Raw genomic sequence first — 27425 nt, 5'->3', positions numbered from 1 at the left:
AATTATATAAAAATTCTGATTCTGTGGCATTTTTCTGTTTCTTTTGGGAGGAAAGGTTGCGAGATACAGTATGGATAACGATGTGTCCAATGTTAATATAAAATTAATTTTAATAATAACCAATAATTATGCTCTAATAGAGATAACATTGGTTTATTCATTATTTGGGAATCACTAAAAATCCAACCGTAATCCGGATCCTATATTTATTAAGGTCCAAAATTTGGGTAAAATGGTAAAAAAATTAGACAAGTATCCATTTAATCTTGGTTTTGATCTGGACCAAGAGTTCAGGTACCGAAATTTACTGGAATATTTACGTCTAAAGATCCGAACCGACCCGGAACCGAGAAAATGTACATATTTCCTATCTATAACTCAAAGCAGAATTGAGGCTCGACATTGGAGTAATTCCTGTCTATGTACTTGCTCGATACGGAGTGAGACTTGTGTTTAAATTCTGCTTTCTATCAAAACATTCATCTAATCGCAAGAGTTACCTTCTTCATTTTTGGCTTCTTTTTATATAGCAAAAAAATGCTTAAGATTTACAATCCTAATTAAAATACTACTCTAGTTGATTTTTCGTTATTTTTTTCTTTTTGTTAATGACGTCTTTGTTGATTTAACGATTTTGTTTGAGGTATGCATGTAAGTCATTTGTTTGTACTTCTCCATAATTTACTTATTATTATAGCTTATTTTTGGAAGAGAGAGAGAATGCACAGCTTGGTTTAAAAAGCATTGAATGAACCGTCACGAAATATACTCGTAGTGCATGCATTTCAATATAATTGAGAGTATTTCTAGCTTTGAAATTATCTGATTAATTCCTTATTTTCCATCAGTTTTTGCATTCCAAATTGTTTTGACTGCATAATCATTGCTTCTGTATACCAGGTGGTCCATTGAAATCTGAGTACTTACTAATTCGTTCATTAATTAAGATTGAGTGATTGAAATTAATTCATACTTCGATATATTAAAGCATAAACAATTAACTTAACGAAACAAACTTGAGCTCTCAAGCTTACGTACAAGTCGAGAAAAGTACACTTGAAAGTGATCGACAAATTTCCATTTGCACATTCCAAGCAGTTGGGTGTCTCTAGAACCACTGTTTATATCATCAACAAGTCCGAAACGTTGGAGAGGAAGAAGGGGTCTTCCAAAAAGGCCAAACTGGATCCAGAGGAATTAAAGAAAACAGTCCATGTCAGTCCCCTCAAGTCTATGAGGACTCATGGAAGAGATCTCAGGGATTTATACCAAACTGTACAGAGAACTATCAAAAAAAGTGGACGGAAAAAGCGTTGTGAGAGTGGAAAGGCCACTTTTGACACCAGCAATGAAAATCGGTTGTATTTTGTGCTCCTATGCCCAAGGCGGAACACATAAAACTATGGATTTTGGAAAAAATGTGTAGAAAGGAAACAAAGGATATGTGTTTGTTTGCTTTTTAAGACGAGTATAGTTTTTTTTACATTTTTTCTTTTGTTCTAAAGGCCTCTTCGAATAAATTTTTTTATGTTTCCAAAAATGTATTTCTCCATAGTTTAGTATTTGGAATCTGTATCAATCCTTGAGTGTTCATTTTTCCAATTCTTTTTAACATAGAAAAAATTGGATGTTGGGCAATTTCAAATAAAACTATTTACTATTTATATTCAAAGCCTCTTTTTTAATAGTATTGCTTTGAAATTTCAAAAAGCTTCCTGAATATACATAGATACTTCAAATTCCTTAGATTGCCTTCAAATAATTTGACAGAGACTTATTTTTTAAGTCCGTATTTTTTTGTAACAACTTATATGTTTTGAAGAAACATAGAAATAAGTCCTTTCACAAATTTTTTAAAACGCAGAAAATTTTAAATAAAGTAGGCTTTGGAAATGAAGATCAATTGAGACACAGGAATATTTAGCTTAGTTTTTTTATTTTTAAGAATCTTAAATATAATGGTGAAACTTGTGAATAAAAATAAAGATGTGATTACGTTCACATTGGTTAGTTGTTAAACACTTTATATGTTCAAAACCGGATAAAAATTAGGCTTTTTGGTGCTGACAATATTCCACTTTTGTCAATTCTACTTTCTGCAATTTTACTAGAACCGTACTTTGGGCATGTTAAAAAAACCCAAAAATTAACACGTAATCCTGAAAATTTTGAAGACTGTGTTGGAGAAGAGCAGCTCAACTCTACAAAAAATTAAATAATAATGACAACAGCTGCTCAGAATGAGAAAATGTACTCTTATATTGTGTCAATTCCAAACATATAAGGATTCATAAGATGTCCTGTTTTTATGGTAATTTAGGGTGTGTTTTTTACAGCAGTATGGTTTTTGATGTTGACAGTAATAAAAATGATATTTCCAAAATGTCATAAATATATAAACTTTATATAACATTCTTAGGTATCTAAACTCATTCTTCATTTTTCTTGATTTTTTGTACAAGATTGTTTGTATGTTGACAAACCGCAAATGTAGTACTGGGTTAACTTCAAGCCTTCGTGAGTGTGTTATGTAAGCAATCCCTCTCATTATTTATTCTCACGTACACACTCATTATGCTTTGAAAATGACTTCATAATGTATAAATATGTGAACCAAAGTATTTAAGATGAAAATGAGTTTTTGGTAGGGAAGAACGGGACCGTTGCAACTCGTTTTATTCAGGCTTAATTATTTCAAGCTCGTTTTACTTAGACTCGCCAAATTTCAATGCAATATACCCACATATGTTTTCTATTATTTCAACATAAGTAAAGGTTCTATCAGTTAATAGTTTTTTGTACAAATTATATTTGAATACAACTCATTAAATGTTGTAATCGGTGACCGGAAGATATCGCCCTCATAAATATATTATAAAATATAATAGATATTTGCGCTTATTTTTTTTTTTTTTTTTTTTTTGGGGCTTAAAATAGTACTTCTTTAATTTGAAGTCCTTTGCAATTCATTTTTTTACATCGAATAGCTTGGAATGAGAACAATTTGGGGATATATCATTCATTATGAATGAATGATGAACTCGAACATGCTTGTTTGACATTTGATATTTTAAATGTATTCAAATTGAATTAAACGTGTTGATTTTACGCTAATGAATACAAAAATGCATAATAAATGACTTCAAGTAAATGGCGACCCATTTTAACCCTTAAATTATAAGTAAGAAGATATTTTTTTCCCATAATATATATATGAGCGCGAAAGCAACAGTAAACAATTTCGAATATGAGATTGAATGTTATAATTCAACATCAAGAGAGTATAATTTTTATTCACCAAAAATTATAATTTAATTTATTCCTATTAATTTATATGTATTATTGTAGATTTAATAAGATTTATATTATAGTATGGATCACTTATCAGTATACTTCATATACCTAGTATAGTAGGACTATACTATATTAACCACTCTTCAGGCCCCTGCCCTGACTAATAAACATAGTTGATGTAAAATGTAAATAATATATATTTCAAATAGTAAAGAATAGTAAACGATCAAGAGACAAATCCAAACCTGTTTTCAACTATCCCCAATGTACTGAGCCTTAAAATATCTCAAATATCTCCTCACTGGGTGAGTTTTAAATTTTGTACAAAATGATGTTAATTGATAGCAAAATAATCAATAATAAGATTTTTCAAAAAATTTAGAGTTTAATTTTTTTGGGAGGGATAAAATTTGGACAAATTGTCCTTTTTTATTGAAAAAAAATAATAAAAATAAATTCACAAAATTGCCTATTTTTGTTTGTCTGTTGTTCAAAAGAATTACGGTAAAATTTGCAGATCGATTTTGATCTAATTCGCTACGAGGATTATATATGGATACACTAGGAGGCCATTAAACTTTGAGAAGTCAAATGTCAAGGTAGCACAAAACGTTAAAGATACATAATCGACCATATCTTTAGCTATAATTGGTGTCATTGTCTAGGTTTAATAAAGATGCTTCATATAGCATAAAATCCAATTTAAGAAAAATGATAACGGTGTAAATAATGAACAAAGAAGAATAAAAAGCACACGCAACAACAGTTTTTTTTTGTTTTGTTTTTTTAATTTTCAAAAGAAACATGAGTATTGTTTACCTACTAGTAGTTTGTTTACGAACCTGAGGATAGTGGCGCCATCTTGAGTTTATTTTGGTGCATTAGTAGTGTATTTGTTTATCATGACAACTGTGTACATAGCTGTCATCAGGGGCATATTTATAATTTTTTTCTAAATTTGTGTAAATGTTATTATGTTTGAGAAAAGGAGACCGTGTGGCAACTGTACACAGTCTCCCCTACACTTACTTATATCATTATTTCCTCTTGGTTGTTGTTGTTTTTTTGACAGGTTTTATATTTATATTCATATTGAAGAAAAGAAAAAGTTTCTGCTAACATTTATCAGGGCCCTTATTAACTCAAAGTAAACATATATGAACATTCTACATTTCTTGAAAGAAAGAGAGAGAAAATGGAATACATCAAAGGAAGTTCAAAAGAAGTATTTCTTTCTTTACTTTTTTACTGAAACGAAGAAAAGGGGAATAGGAGCAACCCTTTTATGATAGTGATGTAAAAAAAAAAAGACACTTATACATTTTTACTGATGTTATTCTTACATAATCAAATGATATCTTTAAAAAAGACATAAAATATATGCCTAGTAACACAATTTTTATAAACATTGAGTTGAATTAATGGGTATTATACATGTATACAAATATATATCTCCCATGTATGACTTTCTTTAAACTAATTTCCTATTAAATTATATGAAGGTATATGAATTCATACCTATATGGCACCAATGAACTTTGCTTGATGAAAACATTAAAAAAATCGCTCGCATAACTAATTTCAAAGACCATTACTATGAGACTATTACTATTTTATAAGCCAATCATTGTAGTGCCAAGATTTTTAACTTTTTGGGGTTCCAATAAATAAATTCATATCTTAATTTGGTAGTTTCAGATAAAAATAGGACTCTCTACGCATATCAGGTGTGTCGTGTATAACGATTAAGTCGTAATACACGACAGGAGACAGTCCTATCTCCCGTACACCCTTTTTTACTACCACGGCGTTACTTCGCCAACACAAAAACCGCAGCGTATTTTAGTGTCAGCTGTCGATTCCCTCTTCTCACTTGATCCGTCATGGCTATTTAATGATTTGATTCTTCTTGAAAATATTTTTTTGTAAGAGCGCGAGAAGAGGCAGGAGCAAGCATATGCTACACCAGAATAAGGACCCTTTTTATTATAAGATGCCCGTTTTAAGGTTTAGGAGGGAAACAATGAATTACTGATATTAAAAGGAGAACCTTCTACATTGATAATAGTATTAGTGCATGGAAAATACTATAATTATAAATATTTATTTTAATGCGCATTTTGAAATCAATTTGCACCAAAGACGGGCGAGGATTCTTCTTTACGAGGGAGATGTTAACACAACCACGACTTATTAAATAATGAGCAAAAAAGAAGAAAGAGGACACGCAACAACCGTTTTTCCTTTTCTAATTGTCATACTTAGTTTCTTGTTTACACACATCCCCTCTTTAGTTATAAGTATAGTTGATAATATTGTAGAGAAAAAACGTGTGCGAGGAGAAGGGAGGGGGGAGAGAAAGACATATGGTATCATTGTTTAAAATACTGATGTGATTCTCAATGATAATCACATCAGTATTTATCAGTTGCCTGCTTTATTATAATTTTTGAGGGTATGACGAAAGTATTTATGTATTAGCAAAATGTTTAATAAAGATATATTACTTATAATTGACTTAGACGGGTTTTATCCGTTACAGTAGATTTGAAAACGTCACACTCCATGAAATTGTAATTCATTATGAACCATATTCTCAGAATAATAACTAATAAAACGATAAAGTACGAGTATTTAGAAATATATTTGAAGTTACAAGTTTAAAATAGAAGGTAGACTAAAATCTACGTACTAAAAAATAAACAATCATACATTTATGTTAAATATACAAAATTAAACAACTAGAATCATACAACTAATAATAACAATAAATTATAAATACAGAATAATGAAATGATAGATTGATCCAAATAATATTTTCTTGTTCTGACATGAATTCAGTTAAATATGTCATAATTTTAGGTCACAAAACACAAACCAGACGTGGAGTTTAATCAAAAATATCCTCACCCTTTTTCCCTCATGTGCAAGTTGCATATACAATTGTGCACAGGATAGATAAATCTCTACCGATGAGATCTTAATAATTATTAATAATAAAGTAAATGTCAAAATCATAAAATAATGTTAGATTTAAATCCATATCTTCTTCCAATCTTAGTACGAACAGCTTTTAGAATCCCACTTTCATTTATTTCATATTTATCTAAAAAAGAAAAGTTAATCCATGCAGTCAAATTTTAAACCTTAATTACTTATCTTAGATATAAAAATAAGACTCCTTTATAACAGATAAGACAATTCAGGCAACCATTCTTGACTTAATGTAGTTTTCTAACATGACATCGTAAAGATTTAGAGCAAAAGATAGTTATGTAGTAATGTCCGGCGATATTACTCCTTATTAAGAGCGTCAAAAATAGATTTTCCCCAGGTTATTTATACTTGTATAACAACATACCTTTATTATGAAGGATACACACAATTGCTAATTATAATGTTACACCCAATGCAACTACCCCTGTTGTTGTGACCATTTAAGCAGTTGTTTTTGCCATTTAATGAGTTGTGTATCATAATTTTTGATAATTTTAGCTAAAATAAAATCATTTTTTATGATTAGATTTTTTTTAAATGAATACTTACTGCTCGATGGTACAAAATTCAGAGTTCCATTTCGTAATTTGGTATGAATACCTCTAAACATGATGAAAATTATCTCAACTTCACAATTTACAATGGGGGTATTTCTATAAATGACATAATTACCAACATCCTTCGTTAATTTAATGATGATCCCTCGGGAATGGACGTGTTTACCCGTGTATTTCTTCATAAATTTTTTGAACGTAGGATGATTAGCAATGGATAAGGGTATATTACATGTAATAAGCATGTTTGTGAGATCAGAGTTAAAGTCTGACTTGATGTATTCATCATTAACTTGATTTTTTAGATGACTATTCATGCTCTTGATATGAGATGAGGATAATGATTGGCGTGTAATTCTAGACAGAGGACTAAAGGCACATTTATATCGACAAATCTGACAAACCATCTGTTTCTCATCCGGTAAGTATTTTCCAAATTCCTAGGCCTCCATTTCATAAATCCAGACAAAAGGCAACGTTATTTAGGCATTTTATTCAGTTCTCTATCGACTATCAGCATCTAATATTATATTAATATTGAATAATAAAGGCGGGAATGATAACGTTCTTGATTGATAGAAGATGTATATTATTTAATCGATGATGCCATGCGTATTTATTCTTTTCTCCTTGCACGCTTTTGTATTCTTACCAAAATTATCACCCTTAGTTATAAGTTATAAATAATATAAGTATGCTCCATTTCCAAGAAGACATTAATACAAGTTCTTGTTGATTCCACATCGTATATGTATACATATATACGAGTATACATATTTATGTTTTGTGCAGGTTGCAACTTGTATGAGCAAATTGCACAAGTTACAATTTCTTTGTAATAAAATGAATTATTTAATTTCAATATTGGTCATTCTAATTACCAACTAATAATTGGAACTATCATTTCATTTTGAACTATTAAAATTGCATGGTTATTATGTATTTATAAGAAATGTAACTTTGGGCATTTCGACTTTAGTATGCAGAACATAATACTTATATTGTAGTAATTTGTATTGAAATAGTCAAAAATACACCATTAACATATCGATCAGCCTTGGAATATTCAATTATTCTATTATCCTCATCCCAAGTACTGCCAATCCTTCATTTAAAAGTATTCATCTATTTTTTTAGTTGCAACTTGTACAAAACTAAATAACTTGTTCATAATATATACATGTATATATATATATAGGGTGTTAAGATCAATTAGGCACTTGCGTGTGCCGGCGATTTTGTTATTATGAATCGATTTTGTTTTATGAAAAAAATCAACTTATTTGTAAAAAAAAAAAATCTTGCCCTTCAGAGCACAGGAGTTTGGTCCGACCAGAATGAAACATAGCCTTAAGTAAGTAACTTAGAATTCTAAACAACCTTTATTTTATTTTAAGGGATGTTATGCCTTTTTATGATCGGCCAAACTTATGCGTACTATAATATTGTAGATGTAATTCATTTTAAAAATTGTGGAGAAATAATATGGCAATGATTGTCCGGGAAAGCATAATAGATGAATAGAAGTGGGGAAGATTCACTTATTTGGCTAACTACCTACTGATTTTGGTTCTTTTTCTATTTTTTGAACAAAAGATGGCGTGATCCAATAAAGGTTACGACGTGCAACACGTATGTAATGCATATTTTATAAATGTTTTATAGATACGAGTATATAATTTTATTACTACATGTTAGATAAATGTTTGTCATAGTTGGGCTGCGACCCAAAAGTGGGACACGGATCCATTATTGGTACCTAAGTTCTTGAGAGTTGATCAAGATTCTAAATATATTATCTTACCATCCTCCCTATGCTGAATAAATCAAAGTGTGAAATTAATACAAGATTTCTATGGATCCTATCACTGATATTTATTAAATCTGATGACTGTATTACAATTAATTTGGATTCTTGTAAGGTCTAGGAATTTTGATTTTATTTTGTAGTTATATGATTTTTAAATTTGTATTAATTATATATATACATATGCAAAGCTATGTATATAAACTAATAACCTAATATGTAAATCATTTATATATATATATTTTTTACATCTTAATTTTTTTATCCAAAAATAATTCAGGCATATGAAATTGTAAGAAAGGTATTATCCTAATGAACACATATGGCAGGTATGAAGATAACATGTTAGTAAATGGAAAAAAAAAATAGTCTCCAAACCTGTCACTTTGAAACAAATCACCATTGTTTTAATGGCATTTACCTGACACAATCACAAAAACACTTTATCATTATTTCCAAAACATGAGGAATGTATCGTTCTAAAATTTGTGCGTAGTATCAGTGGGCGCTAAAGCTGTCCTATTGGACCAAAGCTATGAACACAATGTGGTGGAATACCCAAATATGATCCCCAAATTTAGTTCATCACATCCCATCTTTTTTGTCCGCCAGGGCCCTTGAGGATGCCACAAATATTAGTTAAATAAAACTATAATTATAGTAGCCCTCTACAAGTCTCCACTCATCTCTCAGACTTCCTTGGAAAATCTGAACACTTCTGAATAGGTAGATTTGCACCGTTCTTTGTAGCGTTCAAACCACAATACTTCTAAGAAAAATTTATGCATTTACGAAAATTCTTACAGACCTGACGAGTAGAGCCATAACTACTTTCCTTTCGAGATTATCTCGAGACAGTTTGATGGTTGGAAAACCCATAACTCACTACCGTAGTCCTTGTAGTAATTACCTTATTTGTTGACTACTGAAATATTATAATACTGCCTGTACCATCGTTGAAGAATACAATTGTATACCTACGGAGATGAAATCAGGAGAGCTGAAAGCCACGCTTCAGCCTCATTATTGAAGGGTGAGGAGTTTCATTACAGTTGAAAACATCATTAATGTTATTATGGCCCCTATTTCTTTGTATCTCCTTAGATAAGTGAACTTTGACCTCCCGTGTTTCTTTGAAGTGACCACTCTCTCTCATTGTCTACCAATATATTTTCTGGATCTTCGTTTTAAGGACCGATTTTCCCCATGGAAGTTGATTAGTGGTGTACATGTAGTTTCCCTTAAAGCCTACATATAGCTTATAACTTTCCAGGAAAAATGGACCTGAAAATCGTCCTTATGCCAGAAGCTGTCAATATATAAAGTGATGGTACAATGATTTAATATAAATTCCAAATAGAAACAGTAAATAGTCATGAACGAGATATCCAATTTAATAAAAACTAAAGGAACACATCATTAATAGAAAACCACTCAAGAAAAAAATCAAAATTGTCAATTGTCGATATATTGTTTTAATTATTTTCTTATTATTATTAGAGACTGATGAATTTTACATCTTGTAAATAAGCAGATTCTTCAAGGAAGGATCTTTTCCAATGGCGATACATGTGTGAAGTGAGTATTTTTTCATTAATAAATCTAGAACTAAAAAGCAAATAAAAGCTTTACTCCAAACAAGTTGGAAAGAAGGAACACAAATTCAAGCATAATTTAAATACTTTATTTATCTTATTTTATTATGAATTATTGAATTAACGAGAAGAGATTACTTTCTTAATAAAGCACAAAGTTCTTCCATAAAAGCACCTGCCGGTTCTTTTGCCTAAATAGAACTGAAATAACCTTGTGAAGGACTTTTTTTCTTTGTAGGAGATCGCCCCATACAATATTTTTGGACGAATAAAGGACGACTCCCAAAGGAAAGGAGAAAAAGCTCCTTCCTCAACATGATTGTCCAAGCTCAATTCATCTTCCTGAAGGACCTTCTAGTGAATTTTAGAATAAAATTCTTCCAAAACCTTGAAATTGGAATGTTCCAGTAGGTCTCAAGCGACAATGGGAAGCAAGCCATACTCTACAGTCCTTACGTGGCTAAGTTGACTAGACGAGTTGCAAGAACTTTCCTTCTCTCTAAATTCTAACGCAACTCTTGGCATATTCAAAAGGCTCCCTTGAAGGATAAGTAGCAGAGCTGTTAAAGCAAACCATTCTCGGAAGACTCCGATAGATTAATCTTACCACTGGACATAATTTATCACTAAAATAATTAAACTCTACATTGTATATAAATTAATAAAGAAATATATTCTAGTGTCTAGCTAATAACTACACTTGTTATTCTATAGAAGGTAGAAATAATACCAAAACATTGCCTCTAGAGAACCAAAAAAGTAAATTTTGATTAAGATATTTTCAGCTATTGATGACGCTGCACTTCGATGCGCTACTTGATTTAATGCTTTAGTCTGGGTGTACTTCAGAGATAAATAGCAGTTGCTATGGTTGACTTATTTGGCTAACTACCAGATGATTTCGGGCCTTTTTCTGTTTCTTTTTGTATGTAAGGTTGCTGATAAAATAAAGGTAAGGAAAAGTTTTGTTGTGAAACTTTATACGTTTCTTGTATAGAGCATTCTTTGTACTCAACATTTCGGAATGAGTGAATCCCTCTCTGGCTCTTTGAGTCCCCTTGAAAGAACATCTAATTGATTTTATGTACATATATATTCCATTCAACATCAACGTGGATGGACATGGAAGAATAAAGAGAAGGAGGGATAGATTTGCTCATGACCAAATATTGACAAAATATCAAATATTTACGCAATTTCATATATAATAGGTATTAATGGAGAGAAGTTGACATGTGTTACGCCTCTCCTCATATTTTATGATAGATCTACGCACTATGAATGTACTTCTTAATCCATGATTCATATTTCTGTATACGTAGACATAGTAGAATCATTTTTCACAACTGATTTTGAACATATTGCTATTGACAGGGTACTATTAAATCCATCGGAGGAGTAAGTTGAAATGTAGGGAAATCTGTAGAAGAAAAAAAAATGAATTGGATTTTGTAGACTCAAAATGAATCATTTGAATATTCAATCAAGAGGTGTGAAAGTTTACTCATTTGAATATCTGAGTCAAGTTCTCAAGTTAGTTTCAAATCAAGTCTCAGATTATTTTAATATACAGCAGCGTGTATTAGCGGATCAAGAATGAAACTTTGCAAGAGTTTCATTGAATTACTATATAATTTACCAATTTTTTCCGTAATATCAATAGATAGAGCAATAAAAAAAACAATTCTTATAAAACAAACTTCTTCATCAGACCGAAAATAACTGATGATGGAGGCCAAAAGAAATCGTGCGTCAGCATTTATTGAGGCAGGAAGTAGTTATGACGAAATCTTCTGCATTTTTCCTCCTCCAAACGACGACAAGAGCCTTGAGAGGAAGCCTGGAAGCCACAAGGGCCAAAGAAATCGAAAGTGTTCTGAGGTTTTTTGGTGTATTTCTAGTCCTAGTGAATGTGCCCTCCGTTCTCACCAGACTACAGCCCTTTTGAATAAGGTACCTGGTTATCCACCGAAAAGAAGGCATCTGCCACCTCCCATGTGGATGCCCTAAAGGGTGCCTTGGAGAAGAAGTGGGCTATCATATCGCAGGAATACGTGAAGAAGACATGCAAGGCCTTTAGGCCTCAGATCTAGGCCATGGTGGTGACATTGATAAAAAGAAAATAAATATTTAAAGTCGACGGTCTTTCTCCTTGTACAGAGGAAAATTTGGGTTAAAATTCGAATAAAAGAAGTATTTCTCAACTTTATTGAAGAAATCATCTACAGAGGAATTAGATAGAAATGAAAAAAACTAGGAAATTCTTAAACATTCCATTGCCAAAAATTAATTTCTTTAATATTGGGAGTATATATTTAAAGACATACTCCATTTGGCGGGCTCAATTCCCTCCAACCCGCCCCCTGCGTACGCCCTTCAGTTAAAAGTAAAGGCTCTCAAGTCTCATACAATTTCCGTAAGACCAACGTATTTTCAATCAATCCCATACTAAGCATTATTGCATTTCTCATGCATTTGTATCCTTAATCGAAAAAATTTAAAGTTGCAAATTTAGAACCACTTTGTTTCCAGTTTAGGAAAGCTCACCTACGGAAAATTTGTATTGGTAAAGTTTGTCCTTGGATTAGTTTTACTAGGAAAATTTGTATAGGAAAAATTTTTGTCGCGTAGAACACTCGTCTTCCTTTATTTAATATAAATAATAATCTCACTTATAATGTGTTCGAACCAGAGACAAAATAAGTAATATTAATATATATATGATTAAAGAAAAAAAAACACGACAACAATTCGAATTGAAGAAATGCTAATCATTTAATTATCCGTTATCGATTATCATTTAGAATGTAAACATGATCGATTATTCATATTGGAAAAGATTTATGGATGGACGAACAACCCTACCATCAGAGCAGTGATTTTCTTTTCGTCATGAGCGAGGATGTATCTATAAAAGAGGTGGTTGGATGAAGTGAGGCAAATCAATTAAAGGATTCGAGGAGCCACTCAATGGTCAGGTCGTAGGAGAGCAGGAGGAAATGAGAGATGTAAGCCAGTAATCAATTTTTCGTAGCGAGCTTTCCTAGATCTAATATTTCCAAAGAGAGTCCAGTCATTTCCGCCATAAAGGCCTTAAAGCAAGCCACAAGCGCCTTTTCATACTTTATTTTAAGGAAATTAACATTTTTGAATCTATACTTTGTTTATCAGAACTTATTTAAAAACTTGAGATCGGGTTTAAATTACATAACGTTGTAAAATTAATTATCTCAAAATTGTATTTCAAAATTTGGGAGCTCTGTCAAGCCTTTCAAAAATGCGGCAAATAGAGTCTCAAGTAAAACTAACAACTCAAATCCAGGTCATATGACTCGAATCCACACCTCTCATCCAATCCCCCCAAAAGAGATTTTGTATTTAACTCTTAATGTACTTTGTTTTTATGTAGATTTTAAGTACTTACGAGTTCATACACATAACATGTGTATGAACTCGTATTTACATAAATATTGATAATGATAAAAGGATAAGCCCATACTTATCTGATATTCAACCCCTTCTCTTCGTCCTTGTCAATCATTGGAGATACATATGTATTCGTAGCTACAATAAGTATATTTATCATATCAACTACTCTGTTTCCATTCAATTAGGTAAAGGATCTTAGTATCTCCTAATAAAATCAACTTCCTTCGTGGATATTGGGCATATGTACATAACTTCATGCAGGCTTGTACCTGTTCACCCTTTTTCTGTTCAATCAATCATTTTGCATTTCACCGTTCATTCGTTCATTTTTGTTTTACGTCCATTCGTTCATTTTTCCGTTCAATCGTTCATTTTTGAATTATTTATTTATTCATTTAATATTCATCTAGTATAAAAAGTCCAACCTATAAAATACTCATTAATATATAAAGCCCTTCTTGTTTTTCAATACATAAAAATGAGTCTCAAGGGTGTAGCTTACAATAAGCAAAACAGGCAACCCCAAGGGTCCTGAAATGTAAAAGGCTCTTTTATACTGGTAAAAATGATACTCTCAATTTTTATAAAATGGTGTCCAATTTATTAAAAATATTTTTTTAATAGCCTCCAGCCAGTTTTGTAGGACAGCCTCGAAAAGTGTCTAGAGGTAGTACTTTTATGCAAGGCAACCTCTAATTTATTTTCAACGCCCTTCCTCCCATAAAAAACAGCTAAACAGACATCTTTTTTCAGAGTAACCTTATTTACTAGTAAGGCCGATCCTTGCCATAGACAATATAGACAAATGCTAAGGGTACCGTTCATTCAGTTTTTGCCATAATTGATGCAAAAAAAAAAAGGTGAGCCCGATCTTAACCTGACTTTCGGGTTGGGTTCAATTTTTACAATATGATAGTTGGGCCCATAACACTCGGGCCGGGTCGAGCTTTAATTTTTAATTGTCAGGTCCAGTCGGGTTTCATTTTTTTGGAGAGCACTCTGATTAGTTTTTAATGGCGTTGCATGAATTTTACAAAACGCTGTAAATTCCTCATGTGAGCTCATATCCCATATACCCACTGGTCTTAGTAATAATCAATGTACAAAGTAATTGAAAGTTGTTCACACAAAATTAGATCTATAATTTTTCGATATACAATATACAACACAAAACTATTTTTTAGACACCAAGATAATAATTATAATAAGTGACCCCTTATAGACATTAAGAAATTGACTATCAAAATAGACGTCGTTTATTATTTTTTTCCTTCATCGTTCATTTGTTTCCGTTCGTCGTTCATTCGTTCAAAAAATGAGCGGAAAGCGTGAACGCTGTTTATTTTTCCACTCAATGTCCAAGCCTGATTTCATGGTATTTCTTATAGGGTTTTCATTTTTTTTTTTTTCCTTTAATTGGTCAGACACTGATAAGTATAACTAAGCATTATAGTGAGAGTTAGCATTTTTCTTATAAAAAAACTATTTTTATACATTAGAAAGGGAAAAACAGTTGTTGCATGAGCTCTTTTTTTAATTTTTTGCTCATTATTTATAGGGTCGTCAAATTGTTTGGATCTCACTCTGAAAAAAGAATACTTGCATATCTTTGATGTACATTGCCTTAAAAATGCATATTATAACAAATGTAAATGAATTTAAAGATAATTATATCATCATTTTTAAATAATGCTCTTTTAAATTTTGAAGATTCTCCTCTCTAGAGAATTAATTCACCCCCTATTGCTCATATCATTGTCAATGGATTTTGTGGAGTATGATTTCATAGCTCTACCTAATCCCCCCGCCTTGCACGCCACTAAAAATCTACCTAAGGGCTCAACGGAAAACGATATTGGTAATTGAGTTCAACTTTGCCCAATAGTCCAAAGAATCAATCTATTATATTAAGTTATACAAAAGAAGAAGGGGATGACGACTAATGTATAGTACACAGTTTTATAATCCTGATTATATAAAAATACTCACCCTGAAATAAGTGGACACATTCATATTGAAGAGAGGAGAAAACCAGGTGGGATGATTCTAGTATATGTTATATTTGAGTAACCTAGCGCCAAATTCAAAATGAGAATCAAAAATCGGATTAGGAAGGAAAACAGCTGACAATCAAAATATTATGTAGATTTTTTTACATGTACTCATGTAAATTTTCCCTTTATTTTCATGAACAGTTGTGACATATTCAACGAGGAAGGAGGAAACTGTTATGGTTATTTTATTTTTATTTTTTGGTAAGAATTCGTCAATTCAAAGAGCAATTTGCCCCAAGATACATGTGTATGTAGAATTTAACTATATATTATGTATAGTTGGGGAAACAACTTCTTGTGACTCAAGTTGGGGGAAGGGTATAAAAAGTAGTGTTGTATCGACTTGAGTCGAACTAAACCGAGGTGATAAATTAAGAAAGGAAAAAAAGTAGTATAAAATAAAGCATTGCTCATTACTGGGCCATAAGCATTATTTACGAATGTTAGTTTGTCAGAATATTCGAATGTCTGCTCCCTCTATGTAAGCATAGAGGGCGCTGTGAAAATTATTATCGACATGCATCATTTTTTAAATAAATAGTTTTGACAACAAACAAAAGACTGTACGCCACCTTGTGAAGAATATTTTATTGTTAGTTTGCTCATGTCCTATTAATTTATATTGAATTTTATGTATAACTTGTCTACTTTTTGTGCCAAATTTGGTGTTGCTTAATGAACACTAATGATTGTTGTTTAGACTTTGTTCAAAGCAATTTTTTTTTAGTCCCGTCTTAAGTAATTCTTAAGACCGTAGACCAAAATTTACTTGTTCTTAATCTTTGGACGAATTTTCGTTGATAACTTAATGCTTCTACATTGATCACGAATCTTTCTCAACCAATTGCTTAAGAGACCCGATTCTCCTGTGACGTTGTCTACATGCCTTGCTTTGAATTCGCCACCAAATGATGTAATCAAGGGGGTTCAGGTAGAGGATCTGCGGTGACCGGAAGTCCTTGGCCCATAGCTTAATTTTTTGGCCATTCAATCTTGCACAATTGTATCTGTATGTGCAGGAGTCCCGTCCTGTACAAAGCCATAATCGGTTTTTTTTTTGCTTTGTGATGTTGTAAACCTAGGGAAGCACTTTTGTTTGCAAAATCATCAATAATTTGTATCCAACGGGGAAGCAGATTGGCTTCATTGTGTGACCTTCAGATGAAACAATGCCAACAATCATAGTTGAGGCCGAATGTTTGGTGGTGAACACTTCACGAAGGTTACAGTTGACTTCTCCATAACAAGGACCCAATCATTTTGCCTCTTGTAGACGGGATCCACTATAAATGTCTTCTCGTCCGAGAAGAACAAAATTCCATTGCTGTGATACTTCATGTCATTGTAAAGATTTTAGCACCGATCAAATAATAATTATTGTTTTTGGTGTGAGCAAGGGTCGTTCAATATGTCGGAGAGTCTTGCTATAAGCTTTTTCATGGCATTGGACACCATGGAACGGCTCACCGACCGCTACTTCGCAATGTCCGTCATCTTCGGATTTTGAAAAAAGCTTTTTTTACCATTTCAGGTTTTAATTTGATAGACCTTCCGCTTGTATGACTATCATTGATGTCTTTACTATTGTTAAGCTTAACCTTGACTCTCCAGACGGTGGTTCTGCACAAATTAAAGGTCTTTAAAAAATCAGAATTGCTCAATCCGATGCAAACTAACCGAGCTACTTATTACCTTTTTTGTTTAACTTTCGTAACTATTTATCCTAAATATTTTGTAGATAAGGCGTTCTAGGGGTGATTTTTTTTTTTTTTTCATAAAATTAAGTTGTGATAGCTTAGAAAATCAAAGCAACTCTAGGAAACATAAAATAAATGATGATGTTTGGTGATACAAATCATCAAGTGGACTCAATAAAACAGGTCCAGGCTTATTTGAATATGAAAATCGACTTATCACAATTTGATTGGAGTGTAAAAGTGAGGGATCGATACAACACTATACAAAAGTAATTGAAATATGAATTGAAACAATATTTTTACCCCCCCCCACTCCACCAAATAAAGAAAATCAACCAAGAAAACACAAAATGGGGAGAAGTTTCTCTCTTTCTCTTTTTTAGTGATGAAAGGATTAATCAGAATCCGAAAATCGGGTTTTTCTGGTATCAAAATCAGCATCGGAAAAATAATATTTAATTTGGGATTCTAAACTTATTTTTTACTGGTATTTATCTATTTATTACTTTTCTATGTTTGAATTTAATTTTCTGTGAATAACTATGTAACTTTGATTTTTTTTTCTTCCCAAAAATGGAATATTTGAATCTTTTTTTTTTTTTAAACCAGTATCAATTTATTCTGTTGCTCAATTAATAGCAGTACAAAAACATTAAAGGTATCCAAGTACATAGAAAAATGCAAAAACCATATAAATTTTCCAAGAATAATAAAACGACATAAAAAAAAGAAACAAAGAAGTAAAAACCCTAGTTCATATAAATTTTTAAATAATTTCTTGCAATGTTTAAAATACATGCACCAATTTCCATTTTGTTTGCTTTGATTACATACACACAGGACTATAATTTTACGATTACGCCATGCAGGTCTACGTCACTTTTTTATATTAAACAAAAAAATCATATCGCTTTATTGTCCTTCCAAAAACCACTTCTACTTCTTCTGCCAATCTTCTGTCATATATTGGCCGCAGTGAATGTCTCATATAGAATGTGAGACGTTGTTTCTTTCTCTTCCCTACAAAAGTAGCAAAGTTTGTCGTTGCTTAAAAATCCTGACACTTCCAGGGTTCCTGTAATCACACGGTAAGAAAACCATTTTTCAGAAGGAGTCAGCAATGGGTTCTGAAAACTATTATTTGAATCTTATATTTAAAAATGTAATAATAGAAATTTTATTTTTCAAATTCTTTCCAAAAAATTACATTTTAATTTAAATTTTTTTCTCTAAAAGTTTAATTTTTTGAGAATAACCAAGGTTTTTTGAACTTTTTCGGAATAGTTGTGAATTTTGAAAAAAAAAAAATTAATTTAACTGTATATTTGAAAAAAAAATTTCAAAGAATTTAATATTTGAAATTTTTTTCCGAAATATTTGTTTTTTCAAATTTTTTTCCAAAATGTTTTAATTTCTTTGAAAAATAAAATCCAAAAACCAAGCTTCCCCCCCCTATAATATAATCCTGTGGACGCCCCTGATGGCAAAATTTATTTATTAAAATTTTAGAGAATGAGTATCGGAAATTTTTACTAGAAAGGCATCAGAATCGGCTCAGGACTTTTTTTTGGAATCGTCCCATCACTAATTTTTATCCACCCTTCTTGTATTTTATATGCATATTCAATTTCTTCGCCTTTTCTTCTGTCGTTGTACCCTTTATGTTCCTGTTGTTAGATGTGTGTGTGTCCTGAAATGGCATGACACATTCAAAAAAATGGAAACTACAAAGAGTAAAGTTTTTCATTATTTTTTGATATTGTGTTTGATGGGTGTAACACTTTGAGAAAATGACATTTTAATAAATTGAAGAAAAGAATAAAGTAACATACACACAAAAACAACGCAAGTTGTGAAATTCAATATGTGCAATTTGAAATGGGCGTTGACTTCTCACCTAATAAAATATATGTCTATGTTTATATATCTAAACAGGAAGGATTGAAAAGGATATTGATCATTTCTATGCCAATTCGACGCAGAGTATCCCCGTTTATTGAATGTTTTATATATACAAAATAACATATATTCACTTTTATGGTCTAACGTATTTAAAATAACAAAATGTTTTGTTAAATTCAATAATTTAAAATTTCTTTTTGATCTTTCTATACATATTTGTTTCTTTTTCATAGACGGAGGGTAACTCTATATAAAAATGGTATAATAGTATATATATTAACATATTCATGGTGGGGATTTTAGAGGGTGAGGACTCAAAAGTTGAATCCTCTTCAAGGCTGTCTACCTAAATTTTCTACAAGTCTTATAATTTTTTACTTGGTGCCATTCGAAAGAGCTGACAAAAACAATAAAATTTGATGTTTCTTTTGTTTTTGTGGAATCAAAAATGTCCGAGCAACAAGCAAAACGGCAGACGGTGTGTGATCTCCTCCGCGCACAAGTCGACAAATGGACGCTGTTCTGAACAGGAGAAATGGTCGCTTCTTTGTTAAAATAAGAGCTCAGGTCGACGAAACCTTCAGAACCAAACATCCAGCACAGGTCACGTGTCATTTGACTGAGAAAGTCAACACGGAGGCCTACTAAAAGGTACTCAGATACCATGTCTTGCCATGGTTGAAAAGCACATTCCCCAGAGACAACTATATGTTTGACTAAGACGGCGCCCGGTACATACGTCCAAGAAGGTGCAGCATTTCTGCAGGGAGAACATGGCTCCCTTCTGGCCGGTAGACTTCTGTACTTTGCTCTCACCCGACGTAAACCTCATGGGCTTCGTTGTTTGGTGTGTCTTGGAGGGCAAGACAAACAAGACTTCTCACTCGAATTCCGATGCCTTGAAGGCCGTGATCACAGAGGAGTGGAACAACTTGTCCTAGGACTTCGTCAAGACCAGCTGTGCTTCTTTTCGTCCCCGTATTGAAGCCATCATTTAGAATGAAGAGGGATATATTGAATAAAAAGCGTAGAAAATTGTTGAATTACAAACTTTTGCTTCAAAAGTAAGTTTACCATAAAATTTGCACAAAATTAAAATATGGAGAATTGAAAAAATTGGTTTCTATTTTTTTTTTTTTTTTTTTTTTTTTTGAGTCCATAACCTGTATATCCGGAAAATTAAAGGATAATGTATAATACAATAGCGAAGTCAATTACTCAAGCCAACCGCCTCCAGCTTCAACCACAGGCTCCAACCTTCCCCTAACCCATGAACTGACCTTGATGATGAAATCCTTGTCCATGTTGGTAACTGCATCAAGAATGGAAGCTCACAAAGGGTCAACAGTGTTATGTGCACATTAATTGGACTCTTTCTCCAAGACATCACATACATAGTCGTCCAAGGGGTTCATATCAGGTGAGCCAGGAGGCAGAATTTTCTTTGCCATAAACATGTCTTTATGAAGTCTGGAGTATGGGGTTGGCTCTCAAAACGATCATGAGTCTTCCTTGCAAGAATTCAAACCCATCAGACTTTTTGAAGGCCATGGAAATATCGTAAAAAGTTGATTTAGGGAGGTTCGTATACTCAATAATATTCTGATGCGTGCACGTGGCACAGAGGCACACAATGATTACCTCACGGCGTCCGTATTTGGAGGATATCACTAGGATTTTGTTTAGTTTTTCTTATACAGTTTTGTCAGCTGAATCGGATGAGTAGACTTCCATAAACATAGATCTCAGGGTTTCCAAGACATAGACTTGTTCCAGGTTTTAAAGCCCCACCCAGTATTTATATATGTGGCCTGTCAGCACAAGAGCAAGCTTACATTTGTATTTTGGACAAACTATCTTGAATTTCTATATGCAAATTATTATTATTAATCCTTTGGGCATGTTGCAAATTGCACTTAAAGTAACCATAATTGATCGTGACAATAAAAGAACGAGAAATTGATATATTTTATTAGAAAAGCCACATGGGGACTAATTTAAGTATCTTACATCATGTAAATGTTCTAAACTATAGCTAAAATTCTAGACCATCTTAGCTCACCCCAGAAATTTGAATAATAAACCTATAATTTACTCATATGTCTATAAAATATTGGGTTGAATGTATATATGAAGTATAAAAATAAATTGGGATTTTATCTTTTTCTTGATTTTTCTTCAATATTGTTTTTATGTTGACGCACATCATATGTATCCTAAATACATGTGAAAAACTAGAGACGTTAATCTATATACATTTGTCCTTCATTCAGAGGGCTCCAAGGACAGCACTCTGTCTTACATGATTTGACAAGATCTTCCTTCTAATCCTTACCTCAGATGATACTGTCAAAAATGATAAAATAAAAGGATCAAATTGGCCAAGGCCAACGATATTTTGAGTAACTGTTACCTAAACAGATGTAGTCCCATACAATTTGTACAAATCTTGATTTATGACTTCATAAATAGGATTTATCTAGGTACATATACAATATTGGGCATATAATATTGTTATGTACTAAAGTACTGTTTTTATTATATAAGCCTTTTTTGCTTTACTCAAAAGCTATCTCCACGTATTTGAATGTCAAATTTTGTCAGTTAGAGATGTCTACACGAGATAGATATATTATGTATTCAAATGAAATAAAATATGCTACAAAGGAATATATCTGATATTTGCAATGGGACTTTTGGCAGCCAGTTATTGAAAATGAATCGTAGAAATCATTTGATTTATGCGTCTTCATCAAATATTAATAATTTATGGTACGTTCAAGCAAATTGTGAAGAATCAATCTGAAATCAAAGACGGAGTTCCAATGAAAAAAGCAATAAGAATTAAATAATTAAATTTTAAAAGTTTTTTGTAGTGGATATAAATAGCAAATCAGAAATGTACGTTTCATTATTCACAAACAACTATATAGAGTTAAATTTAAAGAGAAAATATTGAAATAATTAATGTAGCAAGTATTGTAAAGCTAATCTACTGAAAATATATTAAAATAATAGTCACAATACATTTGTTGAGTAATTGCTCAGCTTATTTGCTAATTTGGACAAAGCAACTGGTCATTACAATCCATATTAATAAAGAAAGTAATCAAGTAGAAACAATTATTTATCTATAACTCTTTTTAAAAAAATTATAAAATCAAAATAAATGCCATGTTTAACAAATTAAACCTATATATGAAGGGAAACCAAATGAAAATTTGTTTCTTCTAAGAATATAAAAGACAGTTTTGTACTCCAAAATTATAGGTAAAATATAACTTTTAGGTTTGGCACACATGAACTCTCAATGTATATTCGATAGTAATATTTTAGACACTGGATAAGTATCAAAAAATGAGTTTTGAGAAGTAAAAATGAAGAAACCAATCCAAATATATGCGCGTAATACGTGGTACCAAAAGAGATGGGGAGAGTGAGGACACTTGTTACGGAGGAGACATGTTACACGCCCAATAACTTTAAAATGTAAAGTTATCTAACCACTCTGTTCTTATACAATTAAATGTCTTCCTTTGTTTATCATATCAACATAAAACTCGGGTTTCCTAATACTTACAGTTATAGAGAATTTCGATATTGAAATTTTTGACACAAAAAGTAAACATTTTAGGTAGGTTAGTGTTTTTTAAGATATATATTTCTATTACAAAACATAAAATTTTAATTTTATTTCATTAAATGTCATAGTCTAGCATGTTGTTCAATTAATTAACATGCTTGTCATATATTATTAGCTTCAATATTCAGTTCACATCATTTATTCTGATTCCAAAACTATGGAGAAGACTTGATACACCCCATTTTATTATATACTTTTGATATATATATAAATATATTATGTTTTGTTTTTGTGTAATTTTATGTTATACTTCAATTATCAATAACAGTAAATAGTAAAAAAATATTTTTTTAAATTTTATTATTAACTCTCCTCTATTTCTGTAAATGTTTTATTTGTTTGTCTTATATAAGTAATTATAAGTATTTACTTTATGCTGACAGACTATAGTAAAAAGTAAAATAAATGCGTGAATATAACAAATGGCAGTTTTTACATGTTTCCTCCTGATGTAACATGTCTAATCCTACTCTGTATCATGTCTCCTCCTGTTGTTTCAAGTATTCTACTTTTGATTAGTTTCGAAAACACCAATAAATGGCTATTAATTATTGCACTACATCAAAAATACTTTGGAATTATTTGTCTTAGGTATCTACCTATGTCATGTTGCCTGGGCGGTGAATTATCTTTTTAATTGTGAAACTTATGACAGTTTAAAAAAAAAAAATTAACATGTATCCTCACTTTCACTTATATTAATTTACTTGTGGCATCTTTAGTACTTAAGTACTCATAACTTGAGGAAAATAAGAGCAACCTTGTATAAATTTTATTGAAAAATTTATTATTTATAATCTACCATACTCAATTTATAAAAATCCTGAATCTCTATTCTACTTGATAATTTTAAAGGAACAACATGAAAACAATCATTTTCTGGATATTTAAAGATTTTCAAATCAAAGCACGTCCATGAAGGACCTTTCTTTTAGGACGATTGAAGGATTTTCTTGTTTAAATGAAGAAAAAGCAAAATATAAATATCCTGCTATACCCAGTTCTGAATATTTGACATTACGGTACAGTTTATTAGTTTTGAGATTAATGTTTTAAGCTCCATTGCCAAGGACATGCTAGAACGCACTGTATATAATTAATATGCACGTTTTAAAAGCCTTCATGTACTCATTTATTGAAAATCGAACTTATACTATTCCTAATCTCCCCTTAAAGGAGTAACTCCCTATTTGTGCTCGCTTTTTTTATCAGATATATATTTTTTTTTTCAGATGCCCCACTTCTTTTTTAAAGCTATTTAGAATTATCACTAAAAATACTTTACGTTTTATGAGTTACTTACCTTATACGCTCAAATATATACAGATACTCATTTTATATTCTTATTGTTTTTCTAAGGTAAAAACAACAACAACAACACCTTGTTAATTAGTGGATAAAACTTGAAAAAATATGGCATCAAGGCACACCAAAAAAGATTCAAAATGATTGTGTACATCAGATATTTAGACTTGAAAACATACTAACTGTGCATAGTTCTATCATCCGGTTCAAATAAATAATTTAAAAAACATTTTAATGAAGTCAAATAAATCATTGAAATATGGAATGAGTTTCTTACCTGAGGGTAATTAATGGAGGTGAGATGGAACCTTAAGTAAATAACTATGTATATATAACGTAGTTAGAAATCCAACCATAAAGGTGATGATTTTATAACCAATATATATTTACGTACATTATACTGGTTGGACCCTAAATATTGTAAGATATATAATCACATATAACTTTTATATTTCTATAATTAATAACCTAGCACTTTCAGGAATACTACTGAATATCATATCAATAATTAGCAAAAACAAAAATTTTAAGTTTTGCAGAAACTACAGCCTTGAGTCTGTTAGGCAAGGCATCACAGTAAACACGGGCAATGTTGCCCTATTCCTTAATAAGGTATCCTTTCAGTGCATCCCAATTAGAATGGGGCTTCTTGCAGACTCTTTCCTCGACCATGAATCAGATTCTAAAATCCGTGGGATTCAAATTTGTACTGGATGGAGGCTAAAAGTTGTTGCTCCAAAAGATAGGGAAATGAGTCTCATGCTACTTTTGCATCATACAAGTATTTACCTTCTTGTTGAAAGGTATTTTACCTAAACTGGGAATTGGCACAAGGGTAAATACTTTTCTTCAAGATCCACTTTATACTGTTAATTTTGTCCCCATAGGGCACTAAGATAAGGTGCACCTTACCATAACAACTTATGGTCATCAACAATCACTGGCTCTGACTTTTGTATCTAATAGATCCTACAGGTTGAATAAGACCTTTTATTGACCAAAATCCATCATTTTGTGAGATTGAATAGAGTATCAATATATAAAAACTTATGCATCCCTAAAACAATCTTAGAAGGCGTGCCAGACTTCAAAAAACTGAGAAATGGCATGCATCTCTTTACTTTCATATTTAAAAAATAACCAATATATCTTTTAAGCAAACTTTGTTGAGAAATTAATCAATAATTTATCACGATTTTTTTTCAATGAAATCTCTAAACTTCTATGAGTTATATAAGTTGACCTCCCTCCCACATCAATCAGCAATCCAGTCATGGCGATAATGGGTAGCTCATAGCCTAAGATAGACCTGAAAATTTAATTCTTTATTTTTTAAATATTTGTACCCTAATAGCAACCTCTAAATATTCATCTTATGAGGGCCAATCAAGTCTCGATTCATTAAAGTTCAAGTAAAGGCTCAATTCAATATAAATAGTTATCAAATCAATGGACAAATCAACTTCGAAAGGCTCCATCCCAAATAGTAAAAGCTCTTATTTCTAAATAATGTTTTATTTTTATCAAATTTCCAAGGTGACCATATTAATTTTCGGTTTACACAACAAAAATGCATACAATTTACAACCATAATCATGATAGAACAAAAGAAAGACAATATTTGTAGTTCCTTTTCTGCTCAGTCAATCCCCAACTCTTCCCTTTCTACCTAAAAGCGGATTAGAATATATGTACAAAAAAACTGAGATCCTTCCGATCCCACATACGTATCCTCATTATTCAAATGAGATAGCCTTATTTATATAATTAATGAGTTTCTCTTCTTCCAAAGAAGGAGCCAATTGGTCATCGAACCCCTTATTCCATTCTAATCATACATCATTTTCTTTGCAAAGAAATAATATGTACATTGTACGTTCATGTTGCAGGAACAGCAGTTGTTTGAGAGAAATAAACAGAGATAAATGAATATGATAATAAAAATAATAGAAGTAATGATGATAGTGATATAAGTATTAGGGCGGTTTGTAGTTCAACAGTGTTCGAATTTCGATTTCGTCAAGTGGAGAAAAGTTGTCAATTGATAAGAAAATAACAACTTCAAAATTTTATTGTTCTACCACATTCCGGTCGTACATCTAAGGCCAAAGTTTCAAAAAAGGAAACATTATTTATTAGGCAATCAAGAATCAAATAAAGCTCAATTTACTATTTTGCATAAAATCGTTTTGATAGATCTTTTTCTAACTTACAAAAAACATTAATAAAGTTATTTTCTAAAGTCCTCCTATGAACAAGAAAAGAGAATTACTAATATAAATTTTGAAAATGTACAAAGCGAGGATTTTAAATCCGGTAAAATTTAAGGATAATGTATATTATAATTTATTTCACAAAATTAATTAAACTATTCACAAATATTTTGCTCTTTCCTACATGTAGAGGTCAATAGTGAAGTTGATCACTCAAACTTACCAACGCCAGCTTCAGCTAAAGTCTTTAACTTTTTACAGGTCTTGATGATGATCTCCTTAACCATGTTGGCCACTGCCTCGTGAATGGAAGCCTGCAAGGAGTCAACAGTGTAATGTGCAAGTTTATTGGACTCTCTATTCGAGACGCCACACACATAGTAGTCCAAGGGATACAGATCCAGCACTTTATTATTATAGAGCGTTCGTCAAAGATAGACACCAGCAAAGTGAAAATACGCCATACTTTACAGTCTTTCTTTAATCAAGGATAAAACACAAGCAAGATGGCTGAAAATATGAACAGTGTTTATTATCCTGAAATTGTAACAGCCAATCACGCGGTATTTGGGTTTCATCGATTGCATTTCGGTAATTTTGATGTCAAAGATGCACTATCCTCTGGTAAGGCCAATTGTCGAAAATGTGGATAAAATTATGGAAATCCTCACTGTTTTGATTACCAAGGAGATAAAAAATTAATATAAAAAATATCCATCAAAAATAATAGATATATTTTTACTACACCCATTATATATATATATATATATTTTTTTTTTTTTGTTTGAATCTTTCATCCCAATGTAACTGCATACAAAATCAAGAAAATAAACAAAAATAAGTACAATAGTAACATTCATAGAGGCGTTCGCAATTCCTCGTTAGGATGATCTTCTTTTGTTGAGCTTTTTATGCCGGGTATTACTGGAAAATTA

At 31.5% G+C, this 27425-nt stretch overlaps 1 long non-coding RNA gene across 1 annotated transcript; it reads right to left on the bottom strand.

Moving 5' to 3' along the window:
- Positions 1–5927: 5927 nt before the first annotated feature.
- LOC139905598 (uncharacterized) lies at positions 5928–7430 on the bottom strand. The gene is made up of 4 exons (XR_011780483.1): positions 6964–7430; positions 6841–6893; positions 6656–6789; positions 5928–6594 (listed from the first exon to the last, which is right to left on the bottom strand). It is a non-coding gene; the product is annotated as an uncharacterized lncRNA (long non-coding RNA).
- Between the last annotated feature and the right edge of the window lie 19995 nt (positions 7431–27425).

This window comes from Lepeophtheirus salmonis, chromosome 5, assembly GCF_016086655.4.
Source record: "Lepeophtheirus salmonis chromosome 5, UVic_Lsal_1.4, whole genome shotgun sequence".
In the NCBI taxonomy this organism is placed as follows: domain Eukaryota; kingdom Metazoa; phylum Arthropoda; class Copepoda; order Siphonostomatoida; family Caligidae; genus Lepeophtheirus; species Lepeophtheirus salmonis.
The sequence above is the reverse complement of the archived record's forward strand: the minus strand, read 5'-3'. Positions and strand labels throughout refer to the sequence as shown.